Raw genomic sequence first — 6268 nt, 5'->3', positions numbered from 1 at the left:
GCTGTGAACGTTATGCGGCTGCAGCTTTGTTCAGGCTGATGAGTTTCGGGTGAGTCAGTGTTGGTCTTGGAAGGCACCTCCATGGAGGGACGCACGTCCTGTACAGATAAACGATGGCACCCCGACTGCCGTTAGGTATGGATGATATCCTTGACCTGTTGTTGAATCCTTCACTGGTGCGTGGGGGGCGCGGGTTCCTCCTGGTGCATGATAATGGCCGACCACATGTGGCAGTGTTTATTTCTGTAAATTTCTAGGCTTATATCTTCCAGCTAATGATGTAAAAGTCTTTCATTTTTGGTCAAGATCCTTTAGCACACATGCTGCATGAATATGACATGGCATGGAGGCCTTGTTCATCTAGTTATCCCCATGTTTCTGCGATGTCATGGTCTAATTCCCTCAGTTCTTAGCCTTGCCCCCCGCTCAGATAACTTGATTTTATTCCATTGATTATACTCACCCGATTTCCATGACACAATCCTATCTCCACAGTTTTTGATTTCCTTGGTTTATTTCTCTCGCTGAAGGTCTACTGGTGTTGCCTTCCTGCTTCATATATGTTATCCTTGTGTATTGCAAGTTATCCCATCATTAAATCACTCGTTCCACACTCTGTCATGCATCAGATGGTGTCTTGTTGCCATTTGGGACCTTAGCAAAGTACTATTTTGACAGTCTGGTGTTCCCATCTTCCTTTTGACAGTAGAGACATAGATTATTTTGAAATCAGCATGGCCAAAGAGCTTGTCTAAAGTCCTTCCACTCAAACTTCCTTTAGAACAACATTCTGTGGACAGCCAGCTTCTTCATAAATTTCCTTTTTCGTGGCTTAACCTCAATGTGGAGCTGTCAATGGCTGCTTGTCAAAAGATTAATCCACACTAAAAATGCATTTTATATTGGTATTGTGTATTCTATTTTTTTTAAATCAACACAATTTGGGGTTTTTAGTTAGCTCTAAGCTAAAATCATCAAAATTACATGAAAATAAACTCTTAAAAAATATTTCTGTGTATGATGAATGTGTTTTGAACTGAATTTTCATGAAATTCACATTTTTTTTTTAAGATGCACCATATCCTTGTTCAGCATATGCACCAGTTACTCAAATACATTTTCACAGCTAACAGCCTAGTACTATATCTTTCAGGATGTGTAAAATATTATTGTAGATTTTAAAACCAGTCAACAATTCTGTTTGAGTTTTGGGATGTAATCTTTTTTTTTTTTTTTGGACGATCTTTAAAAAGTGGAAATGGAAAGACCAGAAGAAGGAAAACACATTTCCGGCCAAGCTTGCACCATCTGAGCTTAGTTGATAAAAGGCAGATAAAGGTGAGAATAAGTTGGGGATCCTATGGCACATGGCTTTAGCCAGCCAAACTGTTTTAATGTTCACAGTTTTATAACATTAAAATAATGGTATCTATTTCCATTACAGCCCCAACACAATCCTTGTTAAATCAGTAGTAATATGAGCAATCGGAAGATGCAACAGGAAGGTGTAGGTATGAAAGGAAGTGTCTTATTTTTCTTTGCTGCCGGGGGTGTCAGAAAAAAATACGGCAAAAACAAAAACAAACTGAAAGCCTCTTTTTTTTTCCCTAAGGCAAAAAAATAGGAAATCATCACTCTAGGGGTGATGTTTATTCACCTGATTTATTTTGTAAAATAAATCGAAAATGCACAAAGCTGACTAAAAAGTTAGCACTTGACATCCTGTTTGTTTTTAATTATTGAAAAAAAAATAAAAAGGTGGTGCCATCCCCAATTTTTTATTTTTTTTTACAATTAGACAGAGAAAAACAGTATAATAAGAATGTTTAAGTGTTTGGCAGAAAAACTAAAAGCAAACTCCCTTGACAACTGCAAAGGGCATGACAAAGAGAGGGCAGAAATAACTGAAATTCACTGTAAAGGCTTTTTAAGAGTGAGGTTAGGAAATGACTGAAGTTGAACATTTTGTGGTCAACCAAGAACATCCACTCTGTGTTTAGCCTCAACACAAACACCCTCCATTTGAACAACACTAACCACATTTTATTGATTTTTGATGAGCCAGGAGAAGTTGCAACAAAGCTTTAATGTGGCTGACTTGGGTTTATGATCATAATTCTTCTCATTATTTCTCAGTACCTGCATATTTTTTCCCCCAGCTTGTTCCAAAATAGCCAACAGCTATATTTTTAATGTTCATCCAAGGCGTGCCGACTGTTCTCCCGGAGAAACATGAAATATTAACAAAACAAAACGAAACTTTCTGTAAAAAAACAAAAAAAAACAAACAAACATTTTTTTCCCCCTTTCTTTTATGACAAGCAGCACAAGTTATAACAGAAGTGATAACAAAATTACTTTGGCATGTTTTTGGGGTTGTCTTGTTTTTTTGATCCGGCAAGATCAGTTTATGGTTTAATGGAAATTATGTTTTCTTGACCTTATCAATCTTTGTAATACTTGAAACAATGACTGCATAGGAAACCTCTGAATCAATGACAAATTTAAGCTAAAGTCAGAAGTGACATATCATCTAGAGCAGGCGTCTTTACCTTCAGAGCTGCAAATGGCTCTTAATAACTTTGATTATAAATAATAAAGAATCAACTGCTCTTTTAAATAGAGATATAATACCCAAACACATGTTTTAGAGCGTTTTCATTGAAAATTTGCATTGCATTTCCACAACAGAATGACACAGAATGTGCTATTAATTCTTTTAGATCTATTTTTCTCTTCATTGGGTTGGAGACTAATTATTTCATGTTATGTTTGACAAATATCATCCTAATAGGAGAAAATGTATCCCTATTTTTGTTTTCCTTCATTTGAAAACCATAAAATAGAAATACAAAGCTGAGTCTTTATAAATGACAACACATTTCCTGCAGTTTTTATCAAAACTCATAAGTCATCTTTTGTTCAAAGTCATTCAACATTGCAGCACTAATTGAATTTTATTTAGAGGGACTGAGGGCAACGGGACTCTTTGGATTGTGAAGATTGCATGGACTGCTTTAATACTGTGACTGCACTATGGAAATGCAAAGGTTTGCAAACATTTCCATCAACAAGTCAGTTAGCTAAACCTTTCAATGTGTTTTGTGCTTTTTAGAATAAAGTTCAGAAGAGTCTGTCGCCAATCCATGGCCCCCAACCATGTCAGCACTGTCTCAGTATGACTGTGTTAGCATACTAACATTCTACTATTGCTCATCTTCTGCAATGCTTCGATTTATGTTCTTTTATGGTTGCATTGTAGAAAATACATGAGGAACGTGAAATAAAATATGTAGAGAGATCTGAGCCACATTGATGCCATTATAGGGTTGAATGTAAACAAAACTGCCTGGCAATCGATTGCTCACAAAATTGTTCTGATGAGAAACCTAGTTAAATATAAAGAAGGATTGCAAAGCACATTTTTTTTAGTTTTGCAATTGTTTTATGTTTATTTGTAGGTCATTGCACCTGCTGGCATAAATACACAACTGCATTTGGCTAAAATAAACAGAAACAGCGATTTTTCAAAGCAGTTAAGCAGGACAAATCTGATGAAGGTTTGTCTGTTAGATACCAAAGACATGAACAAAACACAGTATAAAGCTCATGATTGATTTTATCTGATATTACTCCTAAAATCTCAGAGTTTTGAGATCTTGTGTGGAAATGTCATTTCAAAGCAAAGATGAAGCACAGCAAGAACATATACTGGTTGATTGGATATATTTTTGCTTGTAGCAAAATCCTCATAGGTCATCTAAACCAGAAAAACAAAACTAGGAGCACTCCAGAGCCATACAGATGCAGCCCTTTTTAAAACAGTTTCATTTTGTCATGATCAGCAGGCTGTGTGTTGTACGACTCTCACAATAAACACAGTTTTTGCTCTTTGACAAATTCCCTCCATATTTTTTTTTCTTTTGACTTCAAACTCCTGCTATAGGACCCACTCTCTAAACCGAGCTGACCCCCAAGACCGCCCAACAATCCCCAGAATGCAATGCCACGTATGTCGAGTAATCTCCATTACCGCTACTACCTGAAAACTAACAACCAAAAAACAGAACAATATAAACCACAATTTCCAAAAGAAAGAATGGGTTGTTTTTTTTATTTATTTATTTTGAACAAATGAATTTATTTACCTTCTTTGGCAAAAAAAAAGTGCCACGAGCCTTAAATGTTTTCTCACAAACGACATGTGCGGACAAACTGTTTCTGTTGTGAGAATGCACAGCGTCATGCTCGACACACGGTTTTCCACTACACAAGATGAATAAAGTCTCACTCATTGATTCGACAGTGGTGAATGCTTTAGGTTTGAAAGTGGCAATTGTGCAAGAAAACAGTCATATCGTGCAACATTTGGAAAATAGATGACAAGATGAAAGAAGGGTATTATACTCTGAAGAATTTTAGAGCACATATAGTTACCATCTGGTAGTGGCCATTCTTCACACAAACACAGAATCTCTTTGAACAGGCATTATTTCAGCACATCACATTCTCACCAAAATTGGAAACCCATGTTGCTACATTGATTTTTTTTTTCTTCCAGTTCAATTCCCTCTGACTTCTTGCTCCTCTGTCTGTTATTCTTTTTCCAAGGCTCTCTGCCTTTTCCCGCAAATTAATGTTCCAAGGTTGGTTCCAAAGGGGTCTGAATTCACTGCTGTTCGTTTTGTTTTCTAAGCGCAATATTAAAAAGAGAAATTGCTGGCAAAAAAAATTCATCGAACTGGGAATAAACGTTTGAGCAAAAGAGAAAGGCATAAAATGCTCGTGCAGATTGAGATTTTTCTTCATTGCGACAATACTGGGGGCTGGTGGATTGTGCACTCAGAGCTACCTTTGAAGTTTTTTTTATTGTCTTGAACAGATTTAACAACATGCCTCCTATATATTCTCTCTGCTGGCAAGAACTGACATTGAATCCAATCATTTACTCTTCGCAGCAATTTATTTAAAGACGGTGGAAATAATGACTTGCACAGCTATTTTGTTGCCCTCATGAAAGGGCTTTGGGTGTGTGGATGTACAATATGTGTGGGTGGTAAAGTGTATAGCTAATGAGCGTCAGAGAACAGAGCGCACTTTTATCTACAAACATGTATGAATAAATTGAAAGTGACTGTGGTTTATCAGCTCATGGATAAGAATTCATCTGCAGAATCCCATCTATTTGTAAGTGATTAGATATTTTTCACTTGAATGTTATCTATAATGAGAAGTTTAATAACCTTCTGCACAAAATCCACAGTTGTGTCTTGGTTTATTTATGAGGCTCATTTTGTTTGCTTCTGACAATTTTCTTGTTTTCCTTAAGTATACTCTCTGCTCTGTTGTTATGCTGAGACGCCTCTGACACGATGATGAAACCGTATTAAGAAGTTACCATGTCTTTCTTTTTCACTGGCATGAACTAGAGAAAACTAACCCTCCAGAAATAATCAACATTGCTTTGAAAGTGTATATTTACCCTTACAGTTTTTTTCTGTTTTTTTTTATTTTTTTTTATTATTATTTTTTTTTTTTGTCAAGCTTCCATCATAAAATAATCTTTTATGACAGGTAAAAATAACCTTAATACAGCCACGATGCAGTTTTCAAATGAGGATTTCATTTATCAAGCAAATAGAAATCTATCCAAACCAACCCATCCCTTTGTGAAAAAGCAATTGCCTCTTACGCAGCTTCTTTGGCAAGTCTGTTTGTGCCTAGCTTGTTGGCAAGAACTGCCATCATGTATTTGCAATAACTAACAATGCTCCTTTTACACGGTTTCAGTCACATCGGACAATTGTTGAGCATCAACAGCCTTTGCAGGGTCCTCTGTGATCCAGCTTGGACTTGATTCTAGACTTTGAATGGGCTAACCTACAATCGTCATTTTCTTTGAGCTATTCAGAGTGGGACTAGCGGTTATGCTTTGGATTACTGCTGTATCATCCTGCTGAATAGACTAAATCCACAGGAGCCTAATGGTGCGTTCCATCCATCCATCCATTTTCCAAACCGCTTATCCCTCATGGGGTCGCGGGGGTTGCTGGTGCCTATCTCCATGGTGCGTTCCATTTACCTTAAAATTTTAAACTGACAAGACACAGATTAATTCATCTCCGACTTTTTTGCATTTCAGTTTCCCCTCTTGTTGTACAGTAGGAAGAAATATGGATACTCACACAAAATCTATTAATAAACGTTCACATACAGGCAAACTAAGACTCAGAATGTTTCTTTTAAAGTCACATATTTATTGCAAAAA

The sequence above is a fragment of the Fundulus heteroclitus genome, unplaced genomic scaffold (assembly GCF_011125445.2).
Source record: "Fundulus heteroclitus isolate FHET01 unplaced genomic scaffold, MU-UCD_Fhet_4.1 scaffold_700, whole genome shotgun sequence".
Lineage (NCBI taxonomy): Eukaryota > Metazoa > Chordata > Actinopteri > Cyprinodontiformes > Fundulidae > Fundulus > Fundulus heteroclitus.
This window is presented reverse-complemented; position numbering follows the sequence as displayed.